The sequence below is a fragment of the Microtus pennsylvanicus genome, chromosome 12, assembly GCF_037038515.1.
Source record: "Microtus pennsylvanicus isolate mMicPen1 chromosome 12, mMicPen1.hap1, whole genome shotgun sequence".
NCBI lineage: Eukaryota > Metazoa > Chordata > Mammalia > Rodentia > Cricetidae > Microtus > Microtus pennsylvanicus.
In genome coordinates, this window is record NC_134590.1 from 27,168,951 (window position 1) to 27,193,649 (window position 24,699).

A 24,699-nucleotide genomic window follows, 5' to 3' on the forward strand; every position below is an offset into this window, starting at 1 on the left:
AGTGTTTCAGTAGCATATGCAAATGTGACAGTTTCCATGGACTTCTTGGGATAGCAGTAAGAGCGTGTATCTCTTCCTTACCCATCTTTCCTGCTTCTCTTCCCCCGAATCCCTAATAGTAAGCTACCACTTCCGGCCTAAGAACCCCTTATGGTAGGAAACCAGGACTACTGGAGGATAATCTGCCACCAATGACCCCATCTGATCTTGTTAACTTCAATAAAGACCCTGCATGCAAAGTTCAGGGGCTTAAAATTTCAATGAACAAACCAGGGTGCGAAGTATAATTCTTCCCTTCAAACTTTCCATCATTAGCTCCTGCTTCTCCCTGCAGCTCCATCCCCAGCAGATTTACAGGAGAAAAAAAAAATGGCACTCAGCATCCCTAACCATTCCATGACTTCACCCACTAGAGAACCTGTCCTGCTCTGGAGGAGGGCTAGGGGCCCGAAAGAGAAGAGGTTTTATTACAATGGCATCTCCAAACTCCAAGTCCGAGGAGTGCTTGGTGAAATGGGTCCCCAGTCCACTCTTTGATTTTATTCAGAGTACATATTGAGGAACAAAAATTGCTCATTTTCTCGTTATTTCACACACACACACACACACACACACACACACACACACACAATCTAGTTTTTCGTACCAAACTCCAGTCTTCCTCTCAGACGAATGATTATGGGAACATCATTTCCTGTGTAGGGCTGTCTTGCAGAAAGCCTGTACCCTCCGGGTAGGTTATTTTGATTTTGACTATACAGAGGAGATAGATTCTGGGAGGGGGGAAGATCTGCCTCCAGGTTACCACTCCAAATAATTGCTCCTCGCTTATAAAACTTAGTCGAATGTATATTCTCTCCCCACCCAGAACGTCCCTGCTGTCCCTGAAGGTCTTAGAGCAGGTAGGACATTCAATGCAGGTCTTTTGTCATCTATGCTGCGGCCTTCATCTCCGCATGCTGTTTGTGTCCGGTTCTGTGACAACGTTTCTGGAGCCAAAACATACAAAAGATCACCAGCACTGTGTCTTATTAAGAACGAATTGTGTGTCCCCCAAATCATATATTGAGGCGCTCGTGTCAAAGCTGAAATGCTGTTTAGAGATGGGACCTTTAGAAGATGATGAAGTTTAGATGAGATGATGGGGATGGGGACCTAATGATAGCAGCGGGACCCTCAGAAGGCAAACCGCCCCAAAGCTCACTTTCTGGTTGAAGTCTGTACCCACCGGCCAGGAAGTCAGCCGTCACCAGAATCTAACAGTGAAAATCGCCCACACTTTTTGGGGCTTGCACCTTCAGGGCCTTAGACTGGAACTCCTGTTGCTGAGTTTCTTTCTTATGGTTGCTTGAGCAGACAAAAATACCTGACTATCCCTGTTTTCCCCTTTTCAATTTTAAGAATTAAAAGGTTCTTTGTTGTAGGAAAAAAAAATAATTGTATCACTAATTTCAACCTTGGATATGTTTGCTTGCTTGCTTGCTTGCTTGTTTTAAACAGTTTAATTATAGTTTGTCGATTCGTTTATGTTTGCACTGCTGGGGAACCAAAGCCATTTCATTCTTGCTAGACAAGTGCTCTACCCCTGAGCTACATCTCCAGTCCCAGGAAAGGAAAACACCCAATGCCTCAGAAGAAGGGCATGACTTTTGTAGAAGCTCAGTTTGGCTTTCATGGATAAAGAAAGGTGACCCTTAGGCAAGTTGTCTGTGGTCAGACATTGTAGCCGAGAGGCTTCTGGGAAGAACAGTGGTGGCTTTGGGGCCACATACTGGTATTTAATCCTGAGTTGGCCTTTATTCCACAGCCTTAACTCTCTGCCTTGGTTTCCATATCCATACCCACAGTAACATTAATGGTCTCCATATCGGTATTGGAGGGACATGGAAATTCCAGAGGCACTTTGTGGGTGACTCAGAGAATGGGGTGAGCCTCAGAAGGGAAGAGGTATCCATAATTACTCTGCCTTGAAGTCTCATTGTGCATACGGCCTTCTTGAATGCAAAAGGAAGGCTTGATAGATCAATTGAACCATTCTCCAGAAACATAGAGAAGTTAAAAAGGGTGTCGCATGCATGTGTGTGTGTCATATGTTGCTCAAATTGTAACAGCATCAGTAACATGTCCTGAGCAGCTGTGACAGGTAGAATGTCGGACTCACTAAAATCAGAATCCATGTTTAACAAATCCCCAGGTCATTTGTTAGCGCATCTAAGCACAAGACACTCTGGTTTCGATATTACCCTCTAGGGAGAGAATCATGTGTGTCATCACTCCTAGAAAGGTTTGGTGGAGCAGCTGAGGGGCTTCTCTGCTCTTTGGAACTCATAAGAGCTTCTTAGAACTGTAGCCAGTAGCTACCACGTGTCTGTGAAAGAAAAATCAACAGGCGCAGCAGAGCTATTTAAAACACATTTGTTCAGTCTAGGTTTACCAGAATCTAAGCATAAGATCTTAGGACCTGAATGTCACGGTATGAGACTGTGAAATGAATAAAGCGAATATGCATGAAGCTTAAAATTTGCATATAATGCAACCAGTTGGGTCAGTTGGCACATCACATCTATCTCGGCTTCCCGCTCTCGTCTCTCGCTTCCACACACAAGCACAACCTTTTATACTTCCATCCTGCCACTTGTTGAACTATTCCGCAATTAGTTTTTAAATATGCTTTCTTGCAAGAGAGGAAGGTCACTGACAATCAAGCTTGTGACTTTTAGTGTCTTTCATTCCTGCATCCAACAAAGATACAAGCTAGTCTTTGTCAGACCTCGCAAAGAGGATGCAATATGCACCGTAGGCAGACGAATAATTCTTGCAACAAAATGGATGGCGCTTCACATTTTCTTTACTGCAGAAACAGAATATAAGGCAGCTATACAAGACTTTGTTAAGGGTGTCATAAGACTCCTGGAGCTTTTAATGCCAAAAATAAATGTAAAAACAAAACACAAAAAAACAAAACTCCTAGCAATGGGAAAAAATGGCAGAATCAATGGAAGACTTTAGAGACAGAATAGGATACGTTAGGAAAGGTGGCGATGGGACAGGTCTCCTGATCTACTATGAGCCAGTGGGGCCTGAATCACCCCAGTCATCCTGGACTCTAGGTGTCCTTTCCCATGTGGACAGAAAGCAAAATGGGCATGGAAAATACTTTGGGAATTCCCAATCTTCCGAGGACACAAATCTTAAGCTTACAGGCTCTGGAATGAGAATCTTGGGGTTTCTGTCATCACAGGTTTTCATTATTTCCCCTCCCCCAAATACACTGGAAACGGAGCATGGTGGTCCGCACCTGCAGTTCCAGCACTGGGGGGAGGGGGCGGTGCTGAAGCAGGAGGATCATGAGCGTGAGACTGACCTGGAGTGAAGAGAAAGACTGGAGTGGGTGAGAAGATGGAAATGAGAAGGAAGTAGAGAAGGAAGGAAAAGATGGAGACAGGATGAAGGGAGGGGATCCTGGGAATGACTCTAGAAACACTCTCTTTACCTTAGTCCTTTTATTCCTCTCCTTGTGAGTCAAAACCAAACCCAAGGTCACACAAGTTTTCTTGAGAAAGAATTTATTGACACATGAGTTGGACCTATAGATCTCTCTGATCTAAAGCTATTTTAGACATATGGCCAAATGGCTCCTAACTTAGTTTCCTTGGATACCATTAGCTAGCTCACCAGCCATGAGGGACACCAGGCCACATGATGTCCCTGAGTGGGCAAGTCCTTCTCGATTGCCCTTACCTTGCATTTGTACTTACATAGCAGAAGGCATATTTTCAGCAGGCGGGTCTAGCCCGAGAAGGAGTATCTTAGTTACTTTTCTATTGCTATGAGACACCATGACCAAGGTGACTTGCAGAAGAAAGAGTTGGGGGGGGCGGGCTTATAGTTCCAGAGGATGAGTCCATGACCATCATGGAGGTGAACACAGCAGCAGGCAGGCAGAGTGTTGGAGCAGTAGCTGAGAGTGTACATCTTAATCGATAAGCACCAGGCAGAAAGAGTTAACTGGGAATGTCATGGGCTTTTGAAACCTCAAAGCCTACCCCTCAGTGAAGCACTTCCTCCACAAGGCTGCATCTCCTAATCTTTCCCAAAATTTTCACTATATAGGGAGCAACTATTCAAACATATGAGCCTATGGGGCCATTTCTCATTCAAACTACCACAGGGAAAATTCAAATAATCGCCACTCATGTCCAGCTGAGAGGATCCAGGACTAGTTCTCTTGTAGAGGGTCCCTACACCAACACAGGGAGGGGAGGAAAGCAGCATTCGATGGGTGGAGCTGTCCCCAACCCTTGAAGTCCTCTCACAATGCTATTCCTTTGTGTGTCTACCCCCAGCTCTTCGGGTGAAGGTGTTGACTTGGCTAACTGCAGCTTGACAAATCAGCTTAGCTAGTTCATGAATCAAAGACGCAAAGGGTACATCCATCCAAGACTGAAAACTCACTTCCTTTCCATTTTCTCTGACAAAATATATCATCCAATGCAGCACATCAAAGATTCTGAAAATTGATTTATTAACAACATGAAAATATTTCAAGAATAAGAAGTCTTTATTTTTACCAGTTTTTCCTTTCAGAGAATTTTAAGTCTCAGGCTAAATTATCTTGCAAATTAAAGTGCAAAAAAAAAAGATTTTTTTTTAAAGAAAATCATCTCACCCTTATGACTCCAAAATAACAAATTTGTAGTCAGTTTTAAATTCATAGAAGTGGAGGGACGTGGGACCCACATTCTGCAGCTGTCCCCAATCCCTACTGACATTGGGATGGAAATAGTGTCTTCAAAGTCCCTCATGGAACTTTTTAGAAAACACAAGCTTGGCTAGGACATGTACAATTATTACAGTGCTAGCTTTGACACCTTAGGATGTAGGAAGCAAAAGCCATCTCAGTTAGTCCAGGGTATATTGGCTCTCTAGAGTTAGTGTATTATGCTACCAATGACCATGGCAGGGTCTCAGGGCTATCTGCAGAGGATCGGAGGAAACATAGAGCTGGTCCGCCTAGGACCTGTGCCAAGAGACCACAGTGGAATTCAAGTCCAGTGAGGAGCCATTTTCATACAGGGCTTAATTGTAGATCACTTTATTTACCATTTGAAGGACAATAATTTCTCCATTCTGAGTGAGGTCATGTTAGAATGGACGATAGTATGAGATATTTTCATTAGTTGGAAAATAAAAATAGAATGTTTGTCAAGCACAATATGTCATTTTAAAATGTGTAATCATAGTGGGATAGCTAAAGCATTCTCATATTTATTGTATTATTTCAAATACGTGTGTGTGTGTGTTGATAAGAACACTTAAAATCTATTCCCATCACTTTTTATAAATATTGTTGTCAACTTATGATGATTAGTTTTATGTCAACTTGACACAAGCTAGCGTCATTGATGAGAATGAAACCTCAATTGAGGAAAAGTGCCTCGGTAAGACTGGGCTGTAGGCAAGCCTATGGGACATGTTCTTAATTAATGATTGATGTGGGAGGGCCCAGTCCATTGTGATTGGTGCCACTCCTGAACTGGTGGTTCTTGGTTTTATAAATATATATATATAGGCTGAGCCAGCCATGGAGAGCAAGCCAGTAAGTAGTACTCCTCCATGACCTCGGCATCAGCTCTTCCCCACAGTTTCTGTCCTGTTTGGGTTCCTGTACTGACTTATTTTGATAATGAGCAGTGATGGAAGTATAAGTGGTGTGGGAAGTCCTTCTGTCTGTGTGTTTCTTTTATTGGTTAATGAACAAAGAACTGCTTTGAGCCTATGGCAGGGAAGAACAGAACTAGGCAGAAAAGCTAGGCTGTATACTGGGAGAAAGAAGAGCGGAGTCAGAGAGATGCCATGGAGCTGCCGCCCGAGTCAGACCTGCAGAAACTTTGCTGGTAAGCCAGTGCCACGTGGCGACACACAGATTAATGGAGATGGGTTAAATTAATATAAGAGTTAGCCAATAAGAAGCTAGAGCTAATGGGCCAAGCAGTGACTTAATTAATATAGTTTCTGTGTGGTTATTTCAATTCTTGTCAGGTGGGATGAACAAGCAGCTCTTATCTCCTACTACATATAAGCTGACTAAACCCTTTCCTCCCATGCTTTCATTATAGCTTCATCTCAGTGATATTACTCTATCTAGGCTATAACAATTGTCATCACACTGTATTGAAGATTCCTTAAATCTATCCTGTGGGTTTTACAGGAGAATTTTTGTTCCTTCCATCATGCCCAGATACTCTTTCCCCCTTGAAAACTGTGGTGATGTCTCTTTCAGGAATGGAAGGTAAGCTGTGAGGGACATGAAGCCATATTCTTTTAGAACTGTGAGCAATAAATAACATGACTACATGACTACTGTAGTCCTGGGCCATAGTAGTAACGCCCTGGTTTTCTGAAGCCAGAGGACCTGCTTGCTAAGATTTCTCCTTCCCTTTGTGTTTGCCTCCCCCATGAACCCTGCTTGGCAGATCCCTGACTGCCCATGTTAAAGCTAATGTCGCTATAATGGCGGACCTAGCGAGTCCCAGCCTCTGCCTCTTCCTCTTCAGGAGGCAGACTTCCTCAGGGCTTGGCAGTCCAGCCTTCAAGGTCCATTGCTTTCTGCTTCAGCTGCTACAGAGTGACATTTGCTCATGTGACGTGGGCCCTGCTGCTCCCAGAAAATCGCAGTTGAGTTCTTAACAGCATGCTCTTTTTCTAAAACTGTTCCTCTTCCCCCACAAAAACCTCACACATTTGCAGTACCCTCCTTGAGTTCTCCTCTATGGACTTAGTAATGTCTTCCAACGGCCTTTGTACATTGGTCTTCCACTGCAAGAGAGAAGGCAATCATGAATGACAAAATATTTAAATCTTCTGGGTAGGATGATCCCTTCTGGAAGATACTGTCCCATCAGACTAACTTCTGCTCCAACATGCCCTGCTCCCGATGGCATACCACGTCTTCCCCTAGGTCGCAAGGTCATGTCTTAATCACACATCCTCAGATGGTAGGGAGTGTCTGAACACTCTTTTCCATCAGCTATAGATACAGATCCAGAAACACTACCCTATCTTACATCCGTTTTCCTCACCATCCTTCCCTCTATATCCTACCAGGTAACCTTGTTGGACAATTGCCTCCACTTCAATGGTGGTTGCTCTTACTGTGGACTGGCTCAACATCACTAAGAAACACTTCCCTGTTTTGTTGAACCTTTTGGGAAGGGCATCTGGTTCCTTCTCTTGTTCTCTCCCCTACGAGATAATTAAACTGCCAACTCATGTTTCCATGTTATTGGAGCCTATAACAGCTGTAAATTCTCACCTTCTTCCATCTTGCTGAAGAGTCACAGTCCTGGCTGCTCCTCCGGACCCTGTTTCTCTCACCCAGGGTTCTGGATTAGCTTCCTTTATGAGTCTGTAGATGTTAGCCATTCTCCTGAGAGAAGTCCCTCTGCCTCCAGCCTTAGCATCCTGCTCACATGTATTTCCTCTTTGTTCTTCCCAAGTCCCTGCCCCGGTGGTAAGAATTATACACATTTCCATAGCCCTTAAGGCCTTCCTAGATTTCTAGAGAAATCGATTTCTCAAGTAGCAAACCCTTTTAACTGTCTTCTTGGACTGTGAGTGTTGTCTCTTAGTGTCCCTCTGCCTCATCAGAGAGATGGGACCTTTGCTATAGAAGAATTCCTGTTCCTATTTTTTCCCATTCTTTTCATTTTGGTTTCTCTAAAAGGCCCACCACTTTTGGGTAAGTGGGAGCCAGAGCTTCTGATCAACAACCCAGTCAACAGAAAAGCCTGTGTTAGAAGCCAGTGGGCAAGTGAGGTCATTATATTATCTCCACCTATTTGGGGTGCCTTATGTCACAGCGCCTCCTGGGCTTGACACTAACGGCTTAGAGGTTGAACTCCACACATCATTGCCCTACAGTATCTCACTCTTGCTTTCTGTTAATTTGTTTTTTTTTTCAGTTTGACGTCTTTGCCTACAGACAGGATTGAGAAACACAGTAAAGGCAACAAATGCCCCCTGCCAACCTTACCCTATGAGCTCTTCCTCTCATTTCATTCTTATGTGCACTCCAGCACTTAGGCTAAGCAATGCCTGAAGTTTAAGATCAACTGGGCGGTGCACAGCGGGACAGAAGAAACACATGTTTGGAGCTGGTGAGATGGCTGGCGGGCAAAAGACCTGACAGTTTGAGTTTGCTCCCCAGGCCCCAGGTGGTGGTAAAAGGGAACTAGCTCCCAAAAAGAGGCCCCCGACTTCCACACACAGCTCCTGCTCCCTGTCCCTATTCACACTATTTTTAAAAAACATTTATTTTATATTTTTTACTAAAACCTACATCAGAACAAAATAAGCCACTCACTGCAGGCAAAGTTTCCACAGGCAGCCATGCCCATTCTGCAGAGAAATCCGATTGCACCACACTCACAGCCTGACCCTTGAAGCCGTCCATATACAGGAGAGCTGGAGAAGCTGCCCGTGGTATATGGGGCCTTGCTTTCCTGTTCTTGCTGGGTACATCCTATGGCAATGGGCCATGCGACAGCCTGCTGTCGCCCTGTTCAGACAATTGTCTCACTAGCACAGGTGGGGACCAGAGAACACCAAGCTCATCTCCCTCCAGAAAGCAGTCTGAGAATGTGTTCTGTAATCTGAAGAGGGCCTGCTGCTCCTAGCGTACGGACCCCTAGTCATTTACTTAGCAGAGCATGGGTGAAACTGAGCTACCACTGCCCTTCCCAGAGAGAGAGATACAGAGGGACACAGAGAGAGAGAGAGAGAGAGAGAGAGAGAGAGAGAGAGAGAGAGACAGACAGACAGACAGACAGACAGACAGACAGAGACAAAGAAAGAGAGGAGAGACAGAAGACAGACAGGAGAGACAGGAAAAGACAGCAGACAGAGAAAGAAGAGAGCGAGAACCCAGGATTCCTGCCACCAACACCCGAGGTGTCATATCCACGGACCTCAGACGCCTGGATTCTGTGGCTGTGGAGGTCCCAGGTTTCCTCTGCTGCCGTCTGCAGTCACCTGCATTGTTTTCCCACCATGGCAGCCAGACTCCTCAGAAAGCTCGGAGGGTCTCCATCCCACCAGCCTCCGTGCACAGAGCCCCAAATGTCCTGCCTCAGCGCCTGCTGCTGGCCTTCCTTCCTCGCTCACCTCTTCCTGGCTCCTTCCCGCCTCTTTTCTTCTAAACATGGTTGGCCATCTGGACCTGGCTCTCTTTAAACTGAAGTCCCAGTAAACTTACATCCTGCCCCTCGGTTCTGGAGCCCCAGTTCTTCCCTCTCTCCTTGCTCAGATCCTATAAACATAACAGAGCATCCCCAGGCCTCAAGCTAGAAAAAAAAAAAGATTAGGCAAAATGTGCATATCACATCTGCCACTCATAGAGACATTTTAATCCATGAGCCTGACTACACTGCTTTGTCCTTTCTCTGACTGCTCGCCCTGGGGCTGAAACTGCCTAATCTTCTCCAGCAGGGGCAGTTAAACTTTAAAGACCTTCTCATCTACCATGGCATTGGGGCCCAAGGGGAAGCTATTATTATTAAACATGTACCCCAGGCCTTCAGCTCCCCTCTGATCTTGCTCTTGCTGGTTACATGCTTGGTGCCTCTCCTGCTGGCACTTCTGTGTGGTATCACGGCCCCGTGGATGTTGATAAATGCTATATAAAAGTCTATTAAATTAATCCAAGGGCTTCCATGCTGGTCCCCTATTGATACCACAGATATAAGGGCGGGTCTTTAAAGTTTAAATGCTTCCAGGGATGCTCTGGGTGGTTTCCCTCATGAGGTTTAAATATACAATCTGTACTGACTGGCCACCCCAACCTTGAGCGTTCCTTCATCTTCTGTGTTTGCCCACACCATGCAATCCAGACCTCTGTTAGTCAGGGTTCTCCAGAGAAACAGAAATGGCAGAAATGTAGGGGATTTATTAGAGTGACTTACAGGCTATGGTCCAGCTAGTCTAACAATGGCTGTCTACCAATGGAAAGTCCAAGAATCTGGTATTGGTTCAGCCTGTAAGGTTGGATGTCTTAGCTGGTTTAGATGCAGGAATCCTGAAGAAGTACGCTCTAATGGAAAGGAATGAACTTGCCAGCAAAAGTGAGGGCAAGCAGACCGAGAGAGAGAGAGAGAGAGAGAGAGAGAGAGAGAGAGAGCTTGCTTCTTCTGTGTCCTTTAGGTAGGCTGGCAGCGGAAGGTGTGGCCCAGATTAAAAGTTGTTCTTCTCACTACAGACAATTTAATTAAGAAGAAAAAAGTTCCTCGCAGGAATACCGAGGTGCTTGGGTTTTAGTCAACTCCAATGGTAATCAAGTTAACAACCAATTACAGCCATCACAGGGCCCTCTCCGCCTGCTGTTAAATTTCCCTTTCCAGCCCTTCATCATCATAGTTGCTGTTTGTTTGCTTTTAAGATGTGTTTATTTTTTATGTATATGCATGTGTGCAGTTCCCACAAAGCAAGAAGAGGGTAACCACTCCCCAGGAATTTGAGTTACGGATGGTCGGATGGTTGTGAGTCAGGATGTGGGTGCTGGAAACCAAATTCTGATCCTCTTAAAAAAAAAAAAAAAGCAACATATGCTCTTAACTGCTGAGTCATCTCTCCAGCTCACCTCCCTCCACCAGCCCACCTTTCCCCCAAGACCAAATCACTTTTCACCTCCCAGTAATTTGCCATTAACCGGTAGAGATAGATCAGTGGTAGAACACTTCCCTCAGGGTCAAGTAGCTAGAGAAATAGCTCCACAGCTGTAGCTTCAAGAGAAGCCAGGAAGGCCCAGCACAGCATCCTGCCCCTGAAATTCTCTTCCCTAATTTGGCCAGGACAACTCCTCTGCTCAGCCCCCACCTCAGGGGTCCTTCCTAGTCACTCCCTCGCCCCCATCAACTGAACTCCCTCTCTAATATGCACTGTAACTCCTCTTCAGAGTTCTGTCAGGAGGTGAAGTCAACTGGTTTGTGTCTCTATGATCATTTGCTCAGCACACGTATCTAAGTCTCCCCCCTTACTATGTCCATGGAGCCTTCCACTAACCCTTTTCAGTAGAATAAGTGACTAAGTGATGCCAAGAATTCTAGGGTCCAGCAGCCCTTTGATGGGACATCTTCTGTCTTAGATCCTGCCTCTTTATTACCGCTACTCAAGTACTGAGTAGTCCCTTAGTCACAGAAATCTAGAACATTCCTTTTTATTCCTTGGTCCAGAAACACGTGCCCAAGGCAGAAGAGTCAGCTTATCCCCTGTAGGGATGACTCGGTAGCATCACACTCAGCTGGCCACTGGATTGCAAGGAGCAGGGACAGTACTGTGTCGGTCTCCAGCCAGAAGCTACATTTATAGCTAACCACTGTCAGAGTCCACAGAGTGTTCCGAGGATAATCAGAGCAGTGACTCGGGTTTCCTTCTGCCTGGGTGGCCGAGATGCCATTGGCCTTTGCTTGTCTATTTTTGCCTATTCCGGATCCAACAAGACCGGTCGCTTCCTTCCCTAACCCCTAGTTCCTCATCTCATTTCGGTTTCCTTACAGCTTGTGTGACTCCGTAATCCAGGGATCCCCAAATCATCCACTATTCATTAAATTTCTTGGTATCCTCCTGGGCTACTCTGATGAATATTTTAATGAATATTCATCAATATTCAATATAAGAGAAAAATAAAATTTAGCTAAAATGGGTGTCTGCAAATACAGATCTATGTGAGTAAGAAGCCTGCCTGTGTGGTCTCCAGGTCCTGACTGCACGTTCGTTCTCCCTGTAACCTGGCACTTTTGTCTCAACCTTCACAAAGTCCTTGATTTTCGGCGCCATCCTGAGTCTCTCTGGCCTAGCACAGACCCTGCAGGTGAGAGGTGCCAGGTGCCTGTATCCAGAACGAGAAATGAAAGAGTGAGAGAGATGGAGAGGATATGTTGGGTTCGAACCTGATCCTGTTTCTTCAGAACAGTGTCTACAGTGGACCCATCCAGCGTATAACTATCAGCCACGTGCATAATTAAAATTAAAATTAATTAAAATTCAAAATTCAGCACTCATCATTTTTTAAATGTTCCATACCCAGTGTCTGCCCAGTGAGACAGTGTCTTCCCAGTGAGACAGTGCCTTCCCAGTGAGACAGTGCCTTCCCAGTGAGACAGTGTCTTCCCAGTGAGACGGTGCCCGCCCAGTGAGACGGTGCCCGCCCAGTGAGACAGTGTCTTCCCAGTGAGATGGTGCCCGCCCAGTGAGACAGTGTCTTCCCAGTGAGACGGTGCCCGCCCAGTGAGACGGTGCCCACCCAGTGAGACGGTGCCCGCCCAGTGGGACGGTGCCCGCCCAGTGAGACGGTGCCCGCCCAGTGAGACGGTGCCCGCCCAGTGAGACGGTGTCCGCCCAGTGAGACGGTGCCCGCCCAGTGGGACGGTGCCCGCCCAGTGAGACGGTGCCCGCCCAGTGAGACAGGTGGCATAACAATGTCATCACTTCAGGAAGCACCATGGGCAGAGCCTAGGAAGGTCCCAAGTGCCCATCTGTGTTTCCTATTAGGGAAAGAGGGAGGGACCGGTAATGGGTTTGTTTAAAATTTAAGAAGACCTCAATTTGAAATCCTAAACACCTGTATTTTGTTTTTTTTTATTTTTCTTTTTATTTTATTTTTAGAGACAGGGTTTCTCTGTAACTTTGGAGTCTGTCCTGGAACTAGCTCTTGTAGACCATGCTGGCTTTGAACTCACAGAGATCCACCTGCCTCTGCTGGGATTAGAGGCGTGCACCACCACTGCCTGGCTCACCTGTATTTCTTTGAGGGCATCATTTCTATTTGTGAACAACTCAAAAGTCTGGGTTTGGAGGGGGGCTTGCCGCTTCTGCCATTGTTTATGGACCCGGGGACTTGAACCCAGAGCCTCTGCCCGCTGGGGGAGGGCTTCCCGCCAAGCCACACAACAGCCTGTCTCTGTGATTAATTAAACAACAACAACAGAAGCAGAGAGATCCTTGGTTTGTGTGACTCTAAGAATTACCGTATGATGTCATGGGTCCGCAGCAGCCTTTTGAAAAGTTGTTTTTTTTAAAGCCGACCTCCTTATGATTAATTACTTCCATTACTCTTAACCCTAACCCGTGTTTGAAACACCGCCACCCTGCCACAAGGATCACATGAGCGAGGCAAATTAGCAAGCCCTGTGATCGTAAAGGGGCAGCAGGCATAAAACCGCATTGATTTTAATCCATTAACACAGACTGTGAAATTATGTCTTTTCTTAATGTAGTAATTTGGTTAATAATATAGAAACTCTAAAGGAAATTCTCTTCTCAGGCAATCTTTAAAAAGCACGTTAGCTCTAATGTGCACACTATATATACATATATGTGCTTATTAAAGTGTGTTCCAGGAGGAATTTTGCTTAAGGAATTTTTATTAGCTTAGTTCTTATGGCTGTATTTATGTAAAAGAAATTAAGTAAAAATAATCTTGGTGGGGCTGGACAGATGGCTCAGCAATTGACAGCTTGTCGCTTGTCAGAGGATCTGAGTTCAGTTCCCAGCACCCACATTGGGCAGCTCACAATCACCTATAATTCCAGCTCCAGGGAATTTTACACCCTCTCCTGGCCTCCACAGATACCAAACACACGTGGCAGACACCCAACACACACAGGTACACTTACACACACACACACACACACACATTTTTTATCTTTAAAAAATATTAAATAGAGTGGAGAGATGGGTCAGTAGTTAAGAACACTTGCTGCTCTTGCAGAAGACCTGGGTCCAGTTCCTGTCACCCATATGACAGGGGATTCAAAACCTCTTCAAACGCTTCATGGATGCCGTGCATATACATAACATTCAGGTAAAACACACAGACACATAAATTTTAAAAAGTGAACATTTTATAAAATATATTCTTGAGCTCAGAATTTTCATTATTTTACATTTATTTACTTTATTGTATGAAGATTTTGCCAATGTGTGTTGTGTGTGTGTGTGTGTGTGTGTGTGTGTGTGTGTGTACTACATGTGTGCCCGATGCCCATGGAGGTCAGAAGAGGGTATCAGATGCCCTGGAACTAGAGTTCCAGATGACTGGGATCCTTCATGTTGATTCTGGAAACTGAACCCAAGGCCTCTACAAGAATAGCCAATGAACTTAACTGCTGAGCAGCCCCAGAATTTTCACTAAGTTAAAGGCAGACTCTCCCTCTCACTCCCTTTCCTCCCTGCTCCCCCCCAAAACCTCCATTTTGGTTTAATGAGCCTCTCTTCCTAACACTGAAATAGTCTGGTAGCTGTTACCTGTAGTCCCAGGACTGGAGAGGCCAAGGGCAGTCTCATTGGGAATTCAAGGCTAGCCTGGTCTGCATAGGAGATAAAGAGAGTTATGTTTTCATTGTCATGATCCAAACATCTAGCAGAAACCACAGTTTGTTTTGGCTCATGGGCTCAGTCCATCACAGCAGCTGTATCCATGACAATGGGAGTGAGAAATTGAGTGGACATCCACATGACTCAGAGAAGAGGCAGAGAAAACTGATAAAAGTCAAAGGTATGGATAGTTTTCAAAGTCTTGCTTCTTCCAGCCAAGCCCCATCCCCTAATGGCTTCAGAAAAGCACCTGTCCAGGGGTCAGGAATACAGTTCCAGTGGTCCAGTGCTCACTGAATATACACAAGACCCCGAGACGTAAAATCTCTGTCGTCACCATCAGAGCATGTGCCTGTAATCCCAGAATTTAGGATGGGGAAACAGAAGAACCGTAAGTTCAAGGTCAGCCTGGGCTACATAGCAAATTCAAGGCCTACTTGGGGTGCAAGAGATACTGTCTCAAAATATTAAACAAATCAGTAGCCCCATATGCTAGGGAATAAGGATTCAAAACGTCAGCATGTGGGGGACATTGCAGATTTGGGCAGTCACATATTAGGGGACCTTGTCTCAGAGAGAGAGAGAGAGAGAGATAGACTGTTCAGTCTGTTAAAAGGCACAAGTCTTGGTTTGGTTTGTTTTTTTTTTCAGCCTGTTCAGCAGTGGAGAACTGGGAGCTTCTGCTGAGATTTTGGGAAAGGTACTGAAGCAGCCACATACCAAACAGCGGGCCGTACATATCCTCTGCGGAGCAGCAACAGAATCTGTGGCGGGGGAGCTGCGAGCTCAGGCTCAGCAACGTGTTCCAAAGTTCCTGCGGTTGCTTATACCTCCAGGCAGAGGAGAGTGGTTCGGCTATCCTTGTGCTTCAGCAAAACTCTCTGCAGCTCGGGGCTGCAACCCAAGGCTGGAGGGAGAACACAATGGATTTTTGTTTTTTTCTTCTTCTTCCTTCCAAGGAGAGAATGTTCTTTTCAGCTTGGTCCATCAGATACACAAGTCACTCAAGAGCCAGGTTCTTCTCCAGATCCCGTCTTCCTCCTCTGCAGGGTGACACTAAACACTAGATAAAACAGATACGCGATAGTAAATAAACAATTCGATGAACAATTCAAGACACAAGGCTGTGAGACTAGACGTGCGGCCCTGACACACACACTGTGCTGCTTCTAAAGGCAGGGAGACATCCTGGTGACCTCTGTAGTAGATGATGCTAGTGTGCACGGTAGTTAATCGTCAGTCCTCATTTACTACAGCTCTCAAGCCCAGAACAGCATGACTGCCTAGAACACATGTGGTGGACTGCCAGAACCTTTGGCAATAGTGCCATTGTCATCGTCTGTGGCCACTTATACTCATCTATGCCCCCATGACCTTTTTTTTTGAATTTATGTAACAATGTGTTTAATATGTAAGCCATGTGTTTATTCCAGTATAGACCTCTCATGTGAACTCTGGCCTTCCCTGCCCTTCTCTCTCAATGGCAGCTCCATCTGCTCACTGGAATCCAAAAAGCCTTGGGGTTTTCTGTGACCCCTCCTCAATTCCCAACCTGTAAACTCAGCAAATCCCAACTCAGGTCACTTCTTACACCATTGTTCTAATTAACCCACACGAGTCATTCTGAGTCTTGTCTGGGGACACTTTGGGTTATTACATTGAAAGGGCACAACGGACCTCAGCGGGTCCAGGCCAGGAATGCTGAGAAATGGCCTGAAGTACACAGCGCAACCCCCACTCACCACCACCACGGAGAATCATCTACCCCACAATACATGTATCCATCAAGAGAAACCGGTCCCGGTTCCCGCCACTGTCCCTCAGCTGGATCCCCTCCGTGATCTCCCCCCCCCCCCCCCCGCAGATGATCTTGCCTTGTCCCCTCAGCTATCGCCCACACAGCAGCTGACTGTGCTGTGAAACAAGGCAGATCATGTCGCTTCTCTGCAGAAAGCATTCCTCCTGCCCTCCATCTTGTTCAGAAAGCTACATGGCCTCCCCGACAGCCTGGGCCATCTCTGGTCTCACAACTGCCTGTTCTCCTCGCTAGCTCACACCTTTTCTCCTCCCAGAATCCTCCCGGCACGGTCTCATCTCGAGCACAGTGTTAAGATCAAGTCCCAAAGTCAAGTCTTCCATTGGCCTGCAGCTGGCTTCTTTAATTTTCTTACTGAAGGGTAGTGGGGGGTAGTGCTGAGACTAGCCCACCGCTCTGCATCCCTGGCCCATCTGTTTGAGTGATGATGGGCACCATCCGGTAGGTTTATCATAAACTACCCACCGTGCTGGACAGACAAGTAGACAGAGCTCCTTCTCTCAGACAAATGAAGGCATGGCACCCATTTAAGCCTAGTGGTTTCGTGAGCCAGGGAAGCTGCAAGCATCCAGATACATGAGCCAGTTCTCTTGGAGGAAGGAGTCTCCCTGGAGAAGATGAAGACTGAAGAAGACGACAAGGGGCCCATTTCCCACCCAGCCCCTACTAGGTCCTTTCAAAGTCAAAGGGTTGCGTTTCAGGGGTGTGTTCTGCTTTAAGACCATAAATGACAGCCCAGAGGCGGTGAGGAGCATCTGAGGGCTACAGATGCAAGCTGCAGAGACTGGCACTTGCAGCTGTGTGATGCCAAGAAACGGCATGACAGGGATACAGCAGGGTGGTCACAGAGCAACCTACAGAGGTGAGGACGCAGAGCCAACCTCTCAAAGCCTGGGAAGCAGTGATCTATAACACCAAGGGGCCGGAGAGGTGAGAAGTAGGCTATGGTCGAGCTGTTGCTGTTACCTGTGTAGGGAAGATCACTAAGATGCAGCCAGACCTCCAGCATCAGAGTTAGTCTTATCAGTGCGACTACTCTTGTACCCTGAGCTGAGAACTGTGAACGCGATAGTTGGAATGTTCTGGGTCTGTGCTACAGAAGCCAGGCTGCCCTTTAGAGCTGTGGTCATGCACTCCAGGAAGAAACCTCCTCAGGCCAGGAGACAGTAGCAGTTACCCTGAAGGGAGCCATAGCCCTTCTGTGTGGGAAGAGAATGACTGGGTCTTCTGGAATGTGGAAAGCAGAGAGGCAGGGGGTCAGGTATGGTGGGAACACAGACACAAGCTGAAGGTGCTTGGAAAGAAAAGGGGCCCTTTCTCAACACACACATTCTCCACAGAACTGCTTGAGGGGCCTCAGGAAGGCAGCAAGCATCCCCAGAGAAAGCCAGGAAGACGACGATGTGGTGCAGCAGGGGTTTGGGTCTGTATCCAGGGCCGTGGGGAGTGTCTAAATGGAGTATTGTTTTCAGTAGAGGATCTCTCGCTATGGAGCCTGGAGCTGAGCAAGATAAGAAATGGGGCTCAGTTAGGAGACTTTCTGCACGTTTTCCCATTGTTCCTCTGCCCAGATCTGTTTTCTACAGCTTCTCTTTTGCTCTGTGCCCTACATAACCCTGGACCTCTAACCTCTGGACACGTTTACCCAATGGGAGACTTAGCAAGAGCTTGGAGGGCAGGGGTTGGTCGGGAGGAGGAGGTTCGGTGCTTTCTCGTACTGTGCAGTCTCTGCCTGAAACCACGGCAGAAAAGCTGCCTTCCGCACCGCAAGCATCCAACTGCTGCCATTGCTTGCTCCCCTTGAGCTATTAGGGAGCGGGAACAATGGCTTTCTGCTGTGACTTGATACAAATGATGTTGGGGAGCTTGGGTGAGTCCTCACTATCACTACCCTGGATACAGGAGGTGATGGTTTACACAAATGAAGGTTGTGGGGACTGGCGCAGAATAGAGGCAGGAGCAAGGACAAATGGAGAGACGCCAGAGCTCCCTGGCAGGTGAGAGCACGGGACTGATTAGACTTAGGAGATTCTGTTTGCTACCTACTGCTGGGTAACAAGTCACCACAATTGAAAACAACGCATCCTGCTATCTTTCTGTGCCAAGTGGGGCAGGGAGTCCAGGAATGACTTCACGGGGTCCTGGGCTTTAGGATCATCCATGAGGCTGCCGTCAGGTTGTCCCCAGGAGTAGGGGTCCCCTATGAAGGTTCAAGGATGGCATATTCACTTTCAAGGTCATATGGTTGTTGGAAGAGTTCAACTGAATTGGGGCTTCAATTCCTTGCTGCCTGCTCATCGGATTCTGCCCCTCCACTCCTGGTAGACATGGCAGAGGGCTTGATGATCTGTAAACGAGTTCTGTCAATCCATGATGTGGTGGCACGTGCTGATGATCCCGGGAATTGGGAGGCTGAAGCAGGGTGATAGAGTTGGAGACCAGGCCGGGCTACATAGAGAAGCATATATAAGTGCAATTATATACCCTAGCTACAAGAGTGACACCCTGACATCTTTACTCTGTTCTATTGTTTGGAATCAGATCACAGATCCTGCCCACACTTCATAGAATGGGGAGGGAATTACACAAGACAGAACCCCTGGATTTGGGGATTACTAAAACCATTCTACAATTAAAAGGAAGAGGAGGAGAAGGTGATTCTATACTTTAAAAATTGTGCCATTTATCAAGCAAGTGTGTTAAAGAACAAGTGGATGGAGTTGGGAGGAGGGCTATGACTCATTAGAGGTCAGAAAAGGCTGTCTCCCACAGACTCAGAGTTGGCCTCCGAAGAAGACAGAGGAGAGGGCAGGCCCAGGAACTAGGAGGAGGTCTTTCTGGTCTTGTTTATTGGCTGGGCAAAGTTGGGGGGGGCAGGGAAATGAAAGGAAAACCACAAACACAGACTTGCGACCAAGTTTCTGTAGGAAAGATGAAGGGGAGAACAGATTTATCTTTTCAGGAGAGGAGGCTGCATATTTTACAGGGGAGTTTCCATGTCTTACTGAAAGGAGTCAGGAGCCAGAACAATGCCTCAAGTCCTGAATTTATCCCCTAATGAAAGGAGTTGGACCTCCCCTAAGAAAATGGGGTGTGGGGGCTGGAGAGATGGCTCAGAGGTTAAGAGCACCGACTGCTCTTCCAGAGGTCCTGAGTTCAATTCCCAGCAACCACATGGTGGTTCACAACCATCTGTAATGATATCTGGTGCCCTCTTCTGGCCTACAGCATACATGCAGGGAAAACATGTATACACAATTAATAAATAAATCTTTTTTAAAAAAGAAAATGGGGTGCTACTTATGAGGACCTCCTGGAAACATTTGAATGAGAGCTATTGATTCAGAGATAACATACTAACGGGCTGAGAAGCATGAAATTGTGGGGTGGGGAGGGTCTGGAAACTTGTTCACACTGGCTTCTCTGCTCTGCATCATCTTGTGACTCGGTCTCCCTAACCTGGGGACATCACCTCCCCTCTTCGCCTCCCAGCACGTCTTGAGGACCACAGAGCTGTGTAGATGGCACCACTGTGGACAATGGATAGGGAAGTAAGACGTAGGTCCCAGCCTGTGAGCTTTTACGGTGAAACCTCCTCACCCACCAAGGCAAGTAGGATTTGCCTAAAAGATGCCTGCTCTTTCGTCAGCGCCACCCCTGGTCTGATGCACCAAGCAGGAATAGGTCAAGGGCTAACTGAACTGTCCATGAGCTCGTGACTGTGACAGAGCCTCAAGCTTGCTGATATTGTGGCATGTCTCGTCAATATTTCCCTATGTGTTTAACAAATACATCCTGTTATCATTTTCTCTTTTGTATTTATGTATGAACAGTGTATGTGTGTGTGTACATACAAGTGTGCACATGTTTGTGTGTATGTGTGTGTAAGTGCATGCGTGCCACGGTGTACATCCAGAGGTTGGAGAATATCAGAGATTGGGTTTTTTCCTTCTATCTTAATTGAGAAAGAGCCTCCTGTGTTCAACGCTGCATAAGGCCACTTGGCCCAGGAACTTCTGGGGATTCACTATAGGCCTCCAGAATAGTCCACTAGCATCTACATGACTCACAAACATCTGTAACTCCAGGACCCTCTTCTGACCTCTGTGGGCACCAGGCTTTTACATGATGCACACACATACGTGTAGGCAAAGCAACCATACACATAAAATACAATTTTTTTTAAGTTAAAAAAAATCTACCATCTTCAGAGGCTCCAGGCTGCTGTGGCCGTGTCTATTTCTCTGTATGTGTTATCTGCAGCTGGACCCACTGTGCCTGGTTCCCATCAGACCTCTGGCCCCTGTAACCACTCCTGCCATCTTCCTTCTCTTAGTGATAGACCTCAGTCTTAGCGGGTCATCCAGCTGGGTTAACTTTTATAAAGACCATTTCCTCCAAGCATGGCCACATGACCAAGTTTGTGTGGCAGGAAGAGGCGTAAAGGCAACATCTGTCAGTTCCCTAGAAGGAAAGAGCTCATTTTGGCCCCTCTTCTCCTTCTCTGGGCTAGAAGGTGAGTACAGTGAGCTGCTGTAGCTTTTAGCTTGTGGATACAAGTGCTCCCCAGTGGTCTGGAGAGAGGGCTCAGTGGTTAAGAGAGCTTGCTGCGCAACCACAGGGACAAGAGTTCAGATCCCAGCACCTGTGTAACAAGCCGGATGTCCTGGGAGTGACTGTAACCCTCGCTCCAAGGAGGACCGAAGCAGGAGAATCTCTGGGGCTTGCTAACTTCCAACCTAGCCAAGCAAACACAAGTTTGCAGTTCAGGAAGAGACTCTGCCTCAAAATAGGAGGCGGGTGCTAGCAGAACCTGGCACACTCATCTGGCCAATCTGTGTGGGCACAAGTTTGCACACATACACACACACACACACATACACTCACAGACATACATGTTAACTAACTAAATAAAAGAATAAATCCCTTTTTAAAAGTGCCACCCAAAGGGACAGCAAACTAACAAGACAGGAGGAACCTGGGTCTCTAGGTGCCCTTCTAATTCAGAGCCACAAACCTAGACATAGGCACTTATATCCATAATAGAATGTAAGAAGAGATGAGGTTCTACCAGCTCTATGCTACAGTTTGGGGGGGGGCACTTTTGTTACAGCAGACGAACCTAGGCTCTGAGTGACACACTCCTGCCTTGGTGAAAGTGACAGCTGAAATCCAGTGTGACTCTGACACCTGAACAAGTTTTAACCCAAGTCACTCATCCACGTCCTCCTTCTGTCTCCAGCACTCAAAGCCTTACCTTCTTTTCGTTGTTAAGGCCATGAAGTTTAAGACTTAACGTTCCCTGCTTCAAATATATCCCCTTTGTGTCTTCAGATTGGGGCTAAAGTCCAAGAGGTAGGGGAAAGAACACAGCAGATGGGAGTCCAGCCCCAGCATTTGCCAGCTGTATTCGCTCTCCTAGTTACTAACTGCCCTGGCACCAGGTGTCTTTTGTGTCTGATGGGGGTGGCCACGTGGGTACTCTCCTGCTCCACAGGTGGTGTGGAAAGAATCAGATAGGCCGTGATGAGTCATACGGAGGAAAGAGCTCTTGCCAGAGACTCCTGTGATCCTGTGTCTAAAGTACCTTCTTCATTGCTCAACCTGATGGTAGGCACCGACTTGAACTCTATACCCATTCGCCAGTTTGAGCAGGGGGTGGCGACCCAGTTGATACACTGCAAGCCAATTACACACAGAATCCTCAGTGGTTACGATCGCTTGCCACACAAGCACAGCCCAACAGAAACTGGGCATAGTGGTGCCCTCCTGTGCTCCCTGGATTCAGGAGGCAGAAGCAAGAGATTTGTAGCTGAAAGACTTATCTCAGCTACATAGTAAGTTGGAGACCAATCTGAGATACAGGAACCCTCAACTCAGAATGAAAAATATTATTTTCCTTGGCTGCTCTGTGCACTTATGGTTGCCCTGAACATCTCAGACTTTACCTAGCATGGGTCAACACAAGTGTCATGCAAGTAAGGCTGCATTAACTTGTCCATGAATATTTATCTACCAAGATGGAAGCTACAAGCAAGAATCTCCACCCACCCTCCCCACCACCCACTCCCAGTCTTCCTTTGAGTGGATGCAACAAGCCCACAGAGGTAAGGCAGAGGCATTCCAGGGAGTCACAGAAGGGTCAAGATTTTGCACTGCAAGTCGCAGAGTCAAAATTACCCAGATTGTCTGCTGACCCCCTCCCAAGGTGCCCTGCCCTTTACTCTGTTCTGCGGTTCGTTCATTTTCGCTCCGAAGCTCGTACAGAAACGCTGACTCCACTCTCCTGATTGCCCCTCTAATCAGATCCACTCTTTCTCCACCTCCTTGATCTCTCCTCTCAAATGCAGTCGCTAATGATGTGTGCATGTGCCAGACTTGAACAAATGTTGGGCTGCGAACTACCGCGCCTGTTAATTCTATCCTCGGCTCACACGGGCGGGCGGGAACCTCGAGTGCTGGCAGATGCTGCCTCCCCGGGGCTTCCGCGCCCAGTCGCCCGCTTTCTTGATGAAGAAGGAGGGAGATATTTTGTCCTGTGACTACGATTTGAATAAAATTGATTGTGCTCAGGGAAAGAAGTGGAACCACAGGAATGTCTTGAAGGACAGAGCATAAATGAATGGCGATGATGACATGTGTGAGCATTCAGTAAATGACAGCAATGCAGAGTGAGGTCCTCCACAGCCAACCCGACTCCTTCTACACAGTCAGTATCAGATGCGACTCCGTGCATAGTCCAGATGAATCATCACAAGAACAAACCACAGCGTTGAAGAACCAGGGTACCACAAACAGATCTTTGACTCTGAATCCAGGTTCCACACTTGGGCAAGGGACTCTGTGGCCTGTGTAATGTTGGAGGTCTAGTAACACTTTATTTGTTGGTGAGCTGGAGATATCCAATGAGTTAATATTTTAAAAAAAAGCGTGCCACTATAATCACACGTGGTGCTTGGTAAGTGAAGTGCTACATTGGTGTTTGCTGGGTTTGTGATGATAATGGTGACTCTCACTCTAGGCCAGGTTCCCAGCTGAGTCTGTCCCTGACTCCTCTTTGCCCCACCATTGTCCTTGTGTTTGGGGCTTTACACATTTTATTTTATTTTGGCATAACAACATTTAATTGCACCAGTATCTCATCACCCATAGACATTGTGATCAGATTGGCTACTTCCACTTGTCGGCCAGAGACTCTTCCACTGATGGCTCCCGTGGCTTCCGCTGCAACAGCTTCCCTGCCAGACTTAGTTTGATTTCAGTCTGGAGAAGCATCTCTTCTGCTTCACCACCCTGAAGCACGTCTTCTAGTTTTTTAACACCTGATTCCACTTGGACCCTATGCAACTTCTCAGTGGTAATCTGCTTTGTGCTATTTTTACTATGGGCTGTATTTTCAGGAAACTACTCCAGAAGAGCAAAAATCTTTGCATTAATATTGCTAGCCTCTTGTGCAGAGTGTCCCACACAGCCATTCCCACCATGCCAGTGATACCTGTAACCCAAAGCACACAGTCGTCTATTTTTTGAGATTATAATTACATAACTTCCTCCTCCAAACCCTCTCAATATATTTACTTTCTCCAACTCTCTTTCAAATTCATGACCTCTTTTTTCTTTAATTATCGTTACATATATATCTGTTGTATGCACATGTATTATCCTAAATATATAAATACAACCTGATCAGTCTTTATAATGTTACTTGTATGTATATTTTCAGGACTGGCCAATTGGTATTGAACAGCCAATTGGTATGCTCTTCCCTGGGGAAAACTATTTCTCCTGCTTTCGGTATTTCTTAGTTGCCTTTAGTTCTTTGGGTATGGCTTAGGCTTTCTGAGATTCCCCACTCCATGTTAGCACACCTATTGGTTCCATCTTTCTTGTTTAGGTCACATTTAGGCAGCCATGTTGGTGAGACTGTATGAGTGTGGCTTCTATACTATATACCTGACACAAGATTAATATCCATAGCATATAAAGAACAACAAAGAGTCAAAAAGAAAAGTAGCCCATTCAAAACTGGACTGAAGTATTAACAGAGAGTTCTCAAAAGAAGAAAAAAAAAGCTAAGAAATATTTCAGAAAATGTTCATTAGCCCTAGCATTTAGAGAAATACAAATCAAAACAACTTTGAGATTTCATCTTACCCCAGTCAGAATAGTAAAGATTAATAAAGCAATAAATGACAATAAATGCTGGGGAGTATGTGGGGGAATTTCCTCATTGCTGATGGAATTGTAAACTAGTCCAGCCACTCTGAAACTCAGTATGGAGAATACTCAAAATATTAAAAATATGACCATACAACCCAGCTGTACCACTCGCTGGCAAAAGCCCAAAGGGCTCAACATCCTGCTCCACAGATACTTGTTCAGCCATGTTTATTGCTGCTGTAGCCGCAATAGCTAGGAAATAGAATTAACCTAAATGTCCTTACCTGACAAATAGGTGATAAAATGTGGAACATATACACTGTGGAATACTACTCAGCTCTAAAGAAAACTCA

General features: G+C 46.3%; 1 long non-coding RNA gene across 1 annotated transcript; it reads right to left on the reverse strand.

The window, feature by feature from the left end:
* Positions 1–15,317: 15,317 nt before the first annotated feature.
* Positions 15,318–21,669, reverse strand: LOC142832582 (uncharacterized). The gene is made up of 3 exons (XR_012907242.1): positions 21,444–21,669; positions 18,416–18,598; positions 15,318–15,433 (listed from the first exon to the last, which is right to left on the reverse strand). It is a non-coding gene; the product is annotated as an uncharacterized LOC142832582 (long non-coding RNA).
* Between the last annotated feature and the right edge of the window lie 3,030 nt (positions 21,670–24,699).